The following is a 13,594-nucleotide window of genomic DNA, read 5'->3' on the forward strand; positions in this document are numbered from 1 at the left end:
ATATGCATGAGACAGTCACTTCTGTCAGGCTCGTCTTCTATCATTATTGTAGAGACATGGCGGGGAAGTATTGGAAGCAGCGTGCGGAAAAGTCAAGGAGGAAAGTGAGGCGTTATGCTGATATGAAGTAAGGGAGCCGAGCGAGCTGTAACCGGGCACCGTCTGTGGAAGCCTTTGCTACAAAGGCTTGGTAAAGTAAAATGAACTTGAGGAATCGCACGCCGAACCTGCAAGCGTTGACATTATCTAATTTATGTCAGGAGTGCAAAATGACCGATCTGTAGGCTAATGAACAATATTTTTTAATGAAATATCAACAAGAATCAAAAGCCACCTCTTCATTTTATTTGTGGTCACAGACATGCACTAAACCGCATGTGTTCTTATCTTATCGTCTTATCTCCATACTGCAGCACTGCTCTCATTTCCAATAAGCAAAAGCAGTTTTAAAGTGTTATTGTACGACAGCTCTGAGTCATAAATGATATTTGGACAAATATAGTTTTATTATCACGTTTGCAGAATATTTCATCATACAGAATAACATTTATTTTCATTTCTCCCTGAATAATGCCGATTTGAAGAGCTGAATGACTTGCGATCTCTGCTGCACACCACTTATGATCTCAGAGCTCTCTCATTCGCTACACTCATCCCTCATCTAATCTTTCTGTTGTAAACAATGCCAACGGGAACCAAGAACATGTCTCAGAACCGCTGTAACTGCTGCTGTTGGTATCGCTAAACTTAATGCGCCTAATGTCACTCCCCTATTTATGCAAACCATTCCCTCTTTCCAAACAATACCCATCCCACCTTTTCACAGTCGACCACTCCCCTTTTTGGAAGCCTTTTCAAATCGAAGGTGTGAAAAAGCACCGCTGCAGCAGGGGGGTTTCATGACCCTTTAAAGTTAAAGCTCAATCTCCAGAAGTTCCCGAAAATGCCCATTGGTTCCTCAGTGATTACTTCATTTAGAGAAGCTGTCAATCATAATGTCACACCCCCGTTTTATAGCATCAAATAAATAACTAAAAACAATCTTAAAGAACGAACACTTGAGCTAACATCAGCTTAATTAAAAACTGAAAACATTATTTAAAGTGTAATTTGTTCAGTTTGTCTAATGTCCCATTACACATGGAGAGGGCGGAGTTTAGGAGCTATACTGCATCCAGGCACCTGGGGGCGATCGAGGCGCTTTGGCTTCACTTTTCAGGACTCGTGTGGCACACTCGGCTTGAACCCTTTCTTTCTGCCTCAGTGCTTTATTTAACTGTAATGAAGAACTGTTCACTGTACATTCGTTTTGCAGGGTTCATGTGGGTAATATTCCACGTGTGTTTCCACAATGAGTTCTGCAGAGACAAAAAAAGAATGTTATTCATCCTAGATAAACTATTTTTCCATGTAAAAGTTTATGACAGATTTGTTGAGTAGTTTTATTTAATCGCATCACATTTCTTGCTCCATACAGTTCCAGAAGTTATCTCATCCACTTAATTATGAACATAAGTGTGAATATCAGCCCACTGCTGACGATATTCCTTTTCTTGACAATATGACATCATCGATTTAATGGTCTATAAAAGAATAATAAGATTAACTCCAATGAACAGTGTCAAACAGCTATCCTAGTTTTCCAATTATCAAATCCCTCATTGATAACATGTGGACAGAATCCCTATTACTGTGATAAGCTTAGTTAAAAACTATAATGAAAAATTTAATAAGGGAAATGGCCTTTGGACCTCAGAGCTTCAACTGAGCATTTTGACTTAAATAGTCTATTAGATCATAGACTTATTAATCTCATTGTACCAGTAGTTATTCAGGCTTGATCTCACTCAAGACATGCAAAGCTGTTCCTCAAAACACATGCACTTTTAATAACCCAAAAGTAGATTTTGGCAATGTTCTGCTGGGAAACCTTGGGTCCTGTCATCCATGATGTGAATGTTACTTTGACACGTACCACCTACCTAAGCATTGTTGCAGACCATGTACACCCTTTCATGAAGTCCGATCTATGGAGGCCCCACCCCACAACTTACAGGACTTAAAGGATCTGCTGCTAACATATTGGAGCCAGATACCGCATCAGGGTCTAATGGAGTCCGTGCCTCGACAGGTCAGGAAGACCAACACAATATCATAATGTTATGCCTGATCGGTATTTATATTTCTACATTGAAAGCCAATCATAACTAACAATAAACTTTTATGAAACTTTTATCTGAAAAATGTGTCCTTGAGGGGACATTTGTCAGTCCCCATGTGGATAACAGCTTATAATCGTAATAAAGGACAACTCCAGCAAATTTTTAAGTTTATCTTGATCTTTATATCTTTCCTCAAGGCGTGTCTGCCCAAATGGAAGGATAAATAAAGTGTACATTACCTCCACAGTGGCTGCACCCGTCTTTAACCACGGAATGGTATTTTTCTTCAAACGGCTCCGCTGTGTTGTGTCTGTGTAAGTTAAGTCAAGTGTTCACTGCAAATTTTCACAATTTGGAAAGGCACAAACGCGAACCATTTCTTCTTCACTTGTGAGCCCGATCGGGACTATTTTTCCATGTACAACAGAGTTCCCACGGGACTTCAGCACAGGATACAGCTAGCCGCCTAAAACAGGTGAATTTAAACAATGGCTAAGTAGCTAAACGCACCTCGTTGTCATGTAAGGGACCTGTTCATGTTGGACGGACATTTTAATTGCATTTTGTGTCTGTTAAGAGGCCCAAAGACACCTGTTACGTTTATGCCCCCAAAGCTGCTGTTTTAGCTGAGGGGGGGCTCTGGGCATTTACTGTAATAACTCCACGTTACAAGCACCAATCCGGTTCGTTTGTTTTTCCTATAGACTGTACTCACAAAGATATAACGATCAAGATAAACTTAAAAATTCACCGGAGTTGTCCTTTAAGTGATGATTTTTGAAAACAAAAAAAAACAAAAAACAAATGCAGTTTTCTGTGATTGGTAGATTTTGAGGTAGGGTTAGTGTACGTGGATAGAATATACAGTTTGTACAGTATAAAATTCATTATGTGCACCCATAAAACATTAAAAAAAACTGTGTATGTTTGTTATGTATATTTCCAATTAAGCCGTAAATATGTAAAATGGGAAAATATTTAATTGTTTGTAATTAGGACATAGAATGAGTCAAACAAACATAAAATGTTATTTCCCTGAATTTTTTTTTAATAATTTTGAGGCAGTTCATACTAAAACACTCCATTTGATATATATATATATATATATATATATATATATATATATATATATATATATATATATATATATATATATATATATATATATATATATATATATATATATATATCACATTTCATTTGAATACCGTGAGACATTCTATGACTTTATAACAGCAGACAGCCAATGCTGTATATGACTCAATTAGTTGTCACTAGTATCCAAGAAAGCGTCGTACTCCTATATTCCCATCAAAAGAAAAATCTATAGTAACGTCTTATCTCCATACTGCAGCACTGCTCTCATTTCCAATAAGCAAAACCAGTTTTAAAGTGTTATTGTAAGACAGCTCTGAGTCATAAATGAAACCATTACTTCACTGAGCATGTTAAACTCAATGAGATATTTGATGCCCATGTACCTTTCAGTGAAAACCAATAGGTTACAAATAACGTATACCATGTTCATGCTCTTGAATAAAATAGCTCTTATTCAAAACCAAGTGAGCTACACACCACTGAAGTCTTTATAAGCGCTCCTCACATGAAGACTGTAAAAATGCACTTTTATACACTTTTTAGGGAAAATATCATTATATTTTTATTGTGCTTGGTCACAGGGTGGAGGGATTTTTTAATTTTTTTAGCTGACTCCATAAAACAAACAAACAAACAAACAAACAAACAAACAAACAAACAAACAAACAAGCGGTCAACAGTAATCACATGACTACTCACCAATAATTGTTCAGCAAATCAGACAGAAGTCACAGTGTGATCAATATTCATGACCAAAGTCGTGTCTGCCACAGCTTGTGTGCTGAGCTCCTGACAGAAAGTAAACTTCCTGCAGCAGGAAGACAAGAACAACAGAAGTGACGAAACAACATCTTTGACAAAAACATGAATTTTTGTATTCAGATGTTGAAACGTGTTTTAGGCCTAATTATTAAACCTTTCGGTAACACTTTACAATATGGGTGCACTTATATGAATTAATTCATGCTTAACTAATGCACAGATAATCATTAACTATTTATAATTAACAATTAACTAAACGAGTTAAAGGTGCACTATGCAACTTTCCGTCCACTAGAGGGCGCCTATTCTAAACAAAGGCGTAGTTTGATGATGCCAAGTGTGAGCGCAGTATCTTGGGACATGTGGTCTTCACCTCACAGCCGGTGGAAAATAGGACACGGGCAGAAATAATAATAATAATAATAATAATAATAATAATAATAATAATAATAATAATAATAATAATAATGCGTTCGATTTATATAGCGCTTTTCAAGGCACTCAAAGCGCTTTACATAGAAGGGGGGAATCTCCTCAACCACCACCAATGTGCAGCATTCACCTGGATGATGCGACGGCAGCCATATTGCGCCAGAACGCTCACCACACACCAGCTGATTGGTGGAGAGGAGACTGAGTGATGAAGCCAATTAGGATATGGGGATTTTTAGGAGGCCATGATGGACAGAGGCCAATGGGCAAATTTTGCCAGGATGCCGGGGTTACACCCCTACTCTTTATCGAAGGACATCCTGGGATTTTTAACGACCACAGAGAGTCAGGACCTCGGTTTAACGTCTCATCCGAAAGACGGTGCTCTTTGTCAGTATAGTGTCCCCATCACTATACTGGGGTGTTAGGACCCACACAGACCACAGGGTGAGCACCCCCTGCTGGCCTCACTAACACCTCCAGCAGCTCCTGGTTTTCCCAGTTGGTCTCCCATCCAGGCTCAGCCCTGCTTAGCTTCAGTGGGAAACCAGTCTTGGGCTACAGGGTGATATGGCTGCTGGTTATCATGTTCATGGATGTGGTTATTAACGTTACTGTAGTGTAAAGCAGAGCAGGACCGAGTGTTGTGGAGCTGAGCACGGCCGCTGGAGCGATTGTTATTTCAACACACGGCTCGCGAGTACCGGGACTTTTATTATGACAGGACGGGACACAGTCACCAGGCGCACGCACTGAAACGTCCCGGTCCTTAGTTAAAATAGCAATTTTCTCACAATTTACAAATAGTTGGAAACATTTGGAATATTGTAAGTACTCAACTAAACAAAATATATAACACTGGCCTAGTGGTTTTTGGATATTTTACTGGAAAAATACTACATAGTGCACCTTTAATGTATGACTCATGAAGAACTAACCCATTTATTAATGATTACGGCATCACCAACTAATGATTAATTGATTAAGTAATCATTCGATTGTTATTCGTAAAATGTGTCATAATGTATTAATTCTCTAATAACATATTATAACAATAGAAATATTCTGCCCTGTGTAGTCTTTGTTTTATATGGTTATTAGCACACTGTAGTTATTCAAAACAGTGACATAGGCCAGCTTCTAAAACAAAGCCAGAAAAACACCATTATTATTGTGCTAATATATTTAAAAACTAAACATTTAAAGCAATCTAGCATTCATCAAGTAACAAAAAAACATTTTTAGTACATTCAAGTACACCACAATATATCAATGCTTAGCACAATAAACAACACATATCACATACCAGAAAACAGCTTTCAACAACTCACATTATTCTACTAACCCAAACCCCAAGGCTGGTTTCACACTGCATACGTTAGCGGAGTGTAAGCAACACACATTTTTTCCTGGCGCTGATGTTAACAGATTAGAGCATTCACACCAGAGGCGGCGTGGCGGCGCAGGAGCGGAGCAGAAGCGGCATTCCACGATTGTTTCAGCTCCGAGTCTATTTTTGTCGTGCTGCTCACACTGAATTAAAGCCACAGTGCAAAGTTCTTGATCAAACTGACCTGATTAACATGAAAAACATACCCAAACTTCAACAGGCCATTTAAATGATTAAAACTAGAGGCGTATCTTAACTTTAAGGTTAATTGTATCATGTAAACTACCTATATACAAACAGAGAGGAACAGAGAGAAACACGGTCAAGGAAAACACTCTCCATACGCACTGCTTGTGTGTGCGGTGTGAAGTTGGAATAACCCCTAACCTTAATCTAACAGTCTACTAGTCTACTAATACTCTAGTACAGGTTAGGTGACATGTAGTTGCAAATGTACTTCTAGTTAGTAGCATGTCTAATTAATAATTTGTAATAATTTGTTAGATTTATATAGTGCTTTTCAAGGCACTCAAAGCGCTTTACATTGAAGGGGGGAATCTCCTCAACCACCACCAATGTGTAGCAACCACCTGGATGATGCGACGGCAGCCATATTGCGCCAGAACACTCACCACACACCAGCTGATTGGTGGAGAGGAGACCGAGTGATGAAGCCAATCAGGAGAGGGGGATGATAAGGAGGCCATGATGGACAGGGGCCAATGGGCAAATTTGGCCAGGATACCGGGGTTATACCCCTACTCTTTATCTGAAGGACATCCTGGGATTTTTAACGACCACAGAGAGTCAGGACCTCGGTTTAACGTCTCATCTGAAGGACGGTGCTCTTTGACAGTACAGTGTCCCCATCACTATACTGGGGTGTTAGGACCCACACAGACTACAGGGAGAGCGCCCCCTGCTGGCCTCACTAACACCTCTACCAGAAGCTACCTGGTTTTCCCAGTAGGTCTCCCATCCAGGTACTGGCCAGGCTCAGCCCTGCTTAGCTTCAGTGGGAAACCAGTCTTGGGCTACAGGGTGATATGGCTGCTAATCAAGTAGACCATCAAAATAAAGTGTAACCAAAATTCTTACCGACCCCAAACTTTTGAACAGAAGACTATTCCAAAATCAGTCATATTTAATTTCTGTTAGGATTCTTCCAAGATATCAAGACTGCCCTCTTGGTTACAGAACATAGCTAGCAAGCATCCAATTATTATTATCCTAAAATCTCTCGCTGTTTAAAGTAAAATTGATAACAAGCCCTTCAAATAATGCGAGCACCAAAAACAGCAGGAGAAGCAGCAGGGATCCTCATAGATGCCACAGTTTGTTTCTACTTGCAGCATACGCAGTAATTAAATCCTAATAATGATTTATGAATAAAAATCTAAGAAGGCCGAGGGCTGGAACAAAATAATGCAAAAACTGTCAGAGGGCACTGGAAAAACCATCTATGCAGAGCCAAAGGGACTGCGCATAATTAGATTTCATTCTGTATGAAAATAGTTTTTTACAATTCCTTTTCAACTCCTTTCTTTAAAAAGCCACATTTTTTATTAACTTTTCACCTATAATAAGTAACAATGCCAGCAATGGCTTTCCTCTGCTTTTATACACTGCAAATATAATTCATGCATGTTCACACTCTTGGATTTAGTACCTGCTGAACCTTCAAATGAGAATAAAACAAAAAGTCAGTAGAGAAGTTCTCAGGGTTTCGCTGAGGTAGAGAAGAATAACATGAAGTGATAAAAGAACGAGAGCTCAGCTCACCACACTCTTTCAAAGCTCATGTCATGCCATCTCAAGAATGTGCTGCTATTTCACCTGCTTTTGATCACTTGGCTAATTTGAATACAGATCTCTAGTCAGTTCTGAGAAAGAGACTGACAGCACCATAATTAAACATCTTTACAGTGGGTCCTGCAGGTAGCCCTGTCTGTCATGATTACTTCAATTGGGAAATTTGCTAAGAATGAATCATACCCAATGATATTAATTTGCATGAGCTGTCTGGGAATCTGATTTACTTAAAGAGATAGTTGGAATAAAAAAAAAATTCATCATTTAAGGCCCGTTCACACCAAGACCGATAACTACTGGTAATATAGTAAAGATATTGTTTTAAAAATTGCTATACATTTAAAAGAATAGTAATCCACACCACAACTGCAATGATAACTGCACATTCCTACTCAACCTGCTCAGACCAGGGTCTGTCTGGCGTGTGAGCTGAGGCACTTTAACAAGGACACTAAAGACCCCAGCTGCTAACATCAATCGCTAGCACACCTCTAGTAAACAGGATAGTAAACACGCACAGCTCTTATTGGCCTACGTCAGTTACACTCTCCTCCCTAAACCCCATTTGGGTCACGGCACCAAATGTAACAAGGATGCTAAAGACCACATCAGCTAGCACAAGTTAGACCTAGTCGCTAGAGCGCCTCTTAAGGCCAGGAGAGCAAGGTTTATACGGACAGCTTTTAGCTTCCTTCCATTACACTCACCTCCCTAAACCTCACTCCCATCCGGGGGTCATGGCACCAAATGTAACTTGTCCTTCTTAACCCACTCCCAGCGGGACTTAAACCGGGATCTCTGGTGAGGAAAGAATACATATGTATATAATTCTACAGGAAAATATTTATATTTGTAAATATAAACCTCACTCCCATCTGGGTCATGGCACTAAATATAACTACCGGTAGTCCTACTCAAGCCACTCCGAGCGGGATTCGAACCAGGGTCTCTGGCATGGGAGACAGGTGCAAGGACATTAAGACTGTTAACTCTTATTGGCTAACGTGATTTATTTTTCCAGCTGGTGAACAATAAAATCATTGCCAGCCAATCAGAATCCATCCTACTTTAAAGAGCTACAGCATTTAAAGTGGCAGACAAGAAAATTACAGTGTGCTCATAATAAAGTTATTTGCTGTAGATGCTAATATCGTTATAATTATTGTTATTGGCGTAAACTGGCCTTTACTCATCCTCATGTCATTCCAAATCTGCAGAACATTAAATAAGATCTTTTAGAGAACTCGGGATAGAAAAATGTATATTGTTCAACCTACAAATTGTCTACACAACCAACATGACATCATGACTTTGTGTAAACATATAGGGCACTTTCTAAACCCAAGTGGCATGTTATCTGTACGCATTTTGAGCTATTCGCGTGTATTTCTACGCCAAAACAAACCATTTACAAAATTGCTTTTGTAAACGCTCGTGGTCAAACGTGTTTAAACAGCCTCAAAAGACTGTCTACTCTCTGCTTACTGACCTCATGTGTAAACATTACGGGACATGTGCTAGCCAGACTGAATTTAAACTTGGCTAATGAACCAAGTTTGGTTTTAAAATGAAAAATGTACCAAGCACAATGTTTTCTCACTATTCCTGATTTCAAACCCACACTCACAGCATTCAACATGGTCTTGCGGCTATCAGAGCAGAAATGAAAACCGCTGCTCTCAGTATGTTTTTCTGTCATCTCTGCGTGTTCATATGTAAATTGCGCAAGCTTATTTTGTCCATAGACCCTCTTCTCAAAGATATCAGGATAGAAATGGTTGAAAGTGGACAAAGAGACGGATTAAAACACCAGGTGTAAACACAAATGTTTCTCCCCCGTCTACTTGTCTAAGCGCATAGATGTTTAAGCGCATATTAATACCATGTGTAAACAGGGCCTGAGATATAGTTTGGAATGATATGAGGGTGAGTAACTGATGAGTTTTCATTTTTAGATCAACAGTCCCTTTATAAACTGAATAATTTGTGGTGAAAAAGAAGTGGGGTTTTTTTTGCACTGAATTACCAAGTGTTAAAGTGTCGCAGCTGTTTAGTAAATTCAACCGAGTGTGACTGTTCGAGAAGCTGTCATCATTGCTCTTTATAAGGGTAACCACTAATAAAGCCACCATTAAAGAGTTATTTTAATCAACACATTCAATACCTGACAAAGCTAGGATTTCCATTTTATCTTTCACATAAGAAATACTGTCTGGACAAAAAAGGCTCTAGTATTTTTTGCCTGCATACCTCCTTCACAGCATTCCTAAGATCTCGACTCTGCATTCTGAACAACACCACGCTTCTTTGAAGCATTTTTGCATCTCCATGGTCCGTCGCACCCGTAACCCTGTCGTCCACCCACCTTCCCCGCTGGGAGCACGTTAGTTCAAGGGGAAGATGTTTCAAAAAGACTTCTACAGGAAGTGCATGGGAGCAGAACATTAATTGATTTGTTTGTAGAGAAAAATTCTTTCCAGTTTTTCTTTCTTCTGTGGAACAAAAAAGGGACATTTAAAAAAAAAGTATATATATATATATTAATGCTTCTTATTTCTATACAACCACTACAAAGTTATATTAGTATAGATTACAATAAATTACAAGATTATTATATTATTATTATAATAATTTTTGTTGTTTTTTTGTTGTTGTTTCTTATGTTCATCAAAGCTGCATTTATTTGATCAAAATACAGTAAAAAAGTATATAGTGTAATTATAATTACAGCGGACGGACAGACGGGGATGATGGATGGATGGATGGATGGATGGATGGATGGATGGATGGATGGATGGATGGATGGATGGATGGATGGATGGATGGATGGATGGATGGATGGATGGATAGATAGATAGATAGATAGATAGATAGATAGATAGATAGATAGATAGATAGATAGATATGGTAGTAGTACTACCCTGCAGATAATTACATACAAATGAAAACATTTAAATGTTCAAACAGAGAAATGAACACACTGAGAAACAAATACACCCTAGGCAGGAAAAGCCTTGCAATTCACACTAACAGTATGCATTAAATATATTTTCACACCAGCTTGGAGCGTCACACCAGCTTATTAGAGACCATATTTAAGCACAAGAGAAGCAAGTTGTTTTAAAGGTGCCCTAAAATGAAAAATTGAATTAACCTTGCCATAGTGAAATAATAAGAGTTCAGTACATGGACATCACATACGGTCTCATTGCCTCCTCCTTCTTATGTAAATCTCATGCATGAAAAACACCACGGAAAAATAAGTGATTCTCAACATAACTCCAACTGTGATGCAATCACTGGGGATCATTAATATGTACGCCCCCAACATTTGCATATGTCCGAACATGTTCTTTGTCATGTGGAACTGACGGAGCCGAATCATCTGCAGGTAAACAAGACACTTGAGGATAGCAAAAACGGCAGCTCTCATGGACACAAATGTCATGATCCAGGCTGTGCAGGGGACATGAGGACTTTTACACCCTTCCCACAGACAAAAAAAATGTTTATTATATATTATTTGTTTAACCAACGTATTAAACTGGAGAAAGGGGCAATTTCAACTATATTCCTTCAAGCAGTAAGTGATTTATCCACTTATTGACTGTGTAAACAATTTCTGATTAAATTGAAAGTTTCTTGGAGGGACAGCATTGTCTAGATAACGCAAGATATGCTGCTAGTACAGTAACAATAGGAAACTCCAAGTACCATGTATAACCAAGACACCGGTTAGTAACAAAATGTCAGATAGTATACTGGTTTTGGTTTTGTCGGGAGGAAAGAAGAGCAGTCATACTTGCGGTTGATTTCAGTAATTTAAATCCCCCAATCAGAGCTTTTTCTGTGAAAAGAACATGTATACTATCCAGTGTTTTACCTAAACGTGCGATCTGCCAACCCTATGCATACGAGCTCTCTCACGCATGCACGGGCGGGTGGATGATCTGAAAACACCAATAAACAAGTAGGCTGCATTTAGCAATCTCCATTTGAGATGTTCAGCTTAAAGTGTCATTTAGTCGGTCTGTGTTGTGTCAGGACGGTCAGGACTCACGAGCCGCTTCGCTGAACAACTGCTGTATGCAGTGAGCTGCTGAAATAAGCCAATCAGAGCAGAGCAGAGCTCAACATTAATATTCATGACTCTTCCAAATAAGGCAAAAACAGAGCATTACATTCTAGGGACAATTTATAGGGTTGTAAATGGACCTGTAAAACTGTATCTGGACCATTTTTGTCCATAAATAAGCTACATACACTCTATGTAGATATCAGAGAACAATTTAACATATTGTTTCAAATCATTCTAGGGCACCTTTAAAATAATGATGGTCTTTTTTAATAGTAGCCTAGTCTCACGAAGTTCACTGTACTGGTAATCTCCTGAAATCTACTCACTGCCCGTTCTGCCTAAATATCCCCTTTAGCCACACCAATATTGTAGCTACCATATTACACAGCTAAATTGACCTTCCATTGTCTGAGAGACTTCTCTAGAGAAGGAAGCAAGTGGATTTATTTGCATTAGATTAAGGAAGGGAAGCATATCTTTGAAGACTGTGAGCATCATACAGTTTCAATGACTTACAAAGGACTTCCTGCCATGATAGAAAGATTGTGATGTCTGAGACAAAGTCTCTTGCTTAAAGATCGTATTAAGTAGCGGAAAATGGGCCAATTCATGAACAAAACTTGAGGAGATAAAGATGACACAACTGAATAGATTAACATAAAAATGTGCAGCATGATAGCCTTACCTACTGTGTGCAAACTGGGTGATGAAGCAAAACCAGTCGCGTTTCTCGTGCAGTAAAGATTCTACTGGAAAATACCAGCAGGGTCTCTACTGCTCTCTTCAGGTCAGCCGTGGTACTACTGAAGCTTTTGCAACACAGTCTCTAGCGCCATACAGTGGAAAGAAACAAAATGAAACAGAGTATATTATTCAGTTATTTTAGCAAAGAATATAGAGAAAACAAGCTCTGTTTTATTTGCTCTTTTTCTCCAGTGTCTTTCTCCACTTCCAATTTGACTCCTGCTAAACGGTTGCTTTAACACAAGAAAAATACATCTCTCATCTGAAAAGCATGCATCCTCCACAGACAAGAATAATAAGAGCAGCAAGATTATTAAAATATGATGGGGGGCCACTGATGAAACAAATTACAAAAGATCTGGAGTTGAAACCAGGAGGGTTTTAAATAAAACCTTGATTATTTGCATAAAACAAACAGATCTGACTATGCATAAAGTAAGAGATAATGTACAATGGTCATTATCGCAAAATACACTGGACAGAGTGACAAGCTCTTACTGAAGAGCAGTTGTATTAAAAGAGCAGTCAATTAGATGGCATTAGATTTATTGCACTGTTGTTATTTAAGTAATTGGCAATGCTTAATATTATTATTACCTTTGTTTTTGTGTTTTTGTTTTCGGTGAACTGAGTATTTCTGGAAACAAGGCCGCTGAAAACATCAGCTGTAAAGGCTTGATATGTTACAAGATTTCTAGGTGATTTTTATATTGTAAACATCTTTCAACAATTTGCATTTTAATAGCTGTTTTTGGACTTATTTCATCAAACCCGAACAGTCTCTTTTATCATAAAAATTACAGGTAATAACATTAGCTTCATTTTAAGAAATGATGTGGGGTTCTTTCCCATTTTTCTCTTGGATAAACCATGGACACATTCAGCATTTCACAGTGCGCTCACATACATATCTCAACAACGCCATCTAGACCTCCCACACTGTCTCTCATCTCACTAAATGATGCTTCAAATGGAGGAACAAAACTTGTTGTTTCCTTTCCCCTCAGTGCTGTCTAACACATGAAAGGATCTTCACAGAATCAGGTATGATTATAGTCATGAAAAGACTGTGCAACATTGTCATATCTTTACTTCCTCTGGAGATCAAAGTCACTG

At 38.6% G+C, this 13,594-nt stretch overlaps 1 long non-coding RNA gene across 1 annotated transcript; it reads right to left on the minus strand.

The window, feature by feature from the left end:
* Positions 1–1,192: 1,192 nt before the first annotated feature.
* On the minus strand, positions 1,193–12,463 carry LOC137055370 (uncharacterized). Its single transcript, XR_010899994.1, has 5 exons — positions 12,420–12,463; positions 9,907–10,073; positions 8,364–8,454; positions 3,960–4,068; positions 1,193–1,358 (listed from the first exon to the last, which is right to left on the minus strand). It is a non-coding gene; the product is annotated as an uncharacterized lncRNA (long non-coding RNA).
* Positions 12,464–13,594: the final 1,131 nt, after the last annotated feature.

This window comes from Pseudorasbora parva, chromosome 21, assembly GCF_024679245.1.
Source record: "Pseudorasbora parva isolate DD20220531a chromosome 21, ASM2467924v1, whole genome shotgun sequence".
NCBI classification, from domain to species: domain Eukaryota; kingdom Metazoa; phylum Chordata; class Actinopteri; order Cypriniformes; family Gobionidae; genus Pseudorasbora; species Pseudorasbora parva.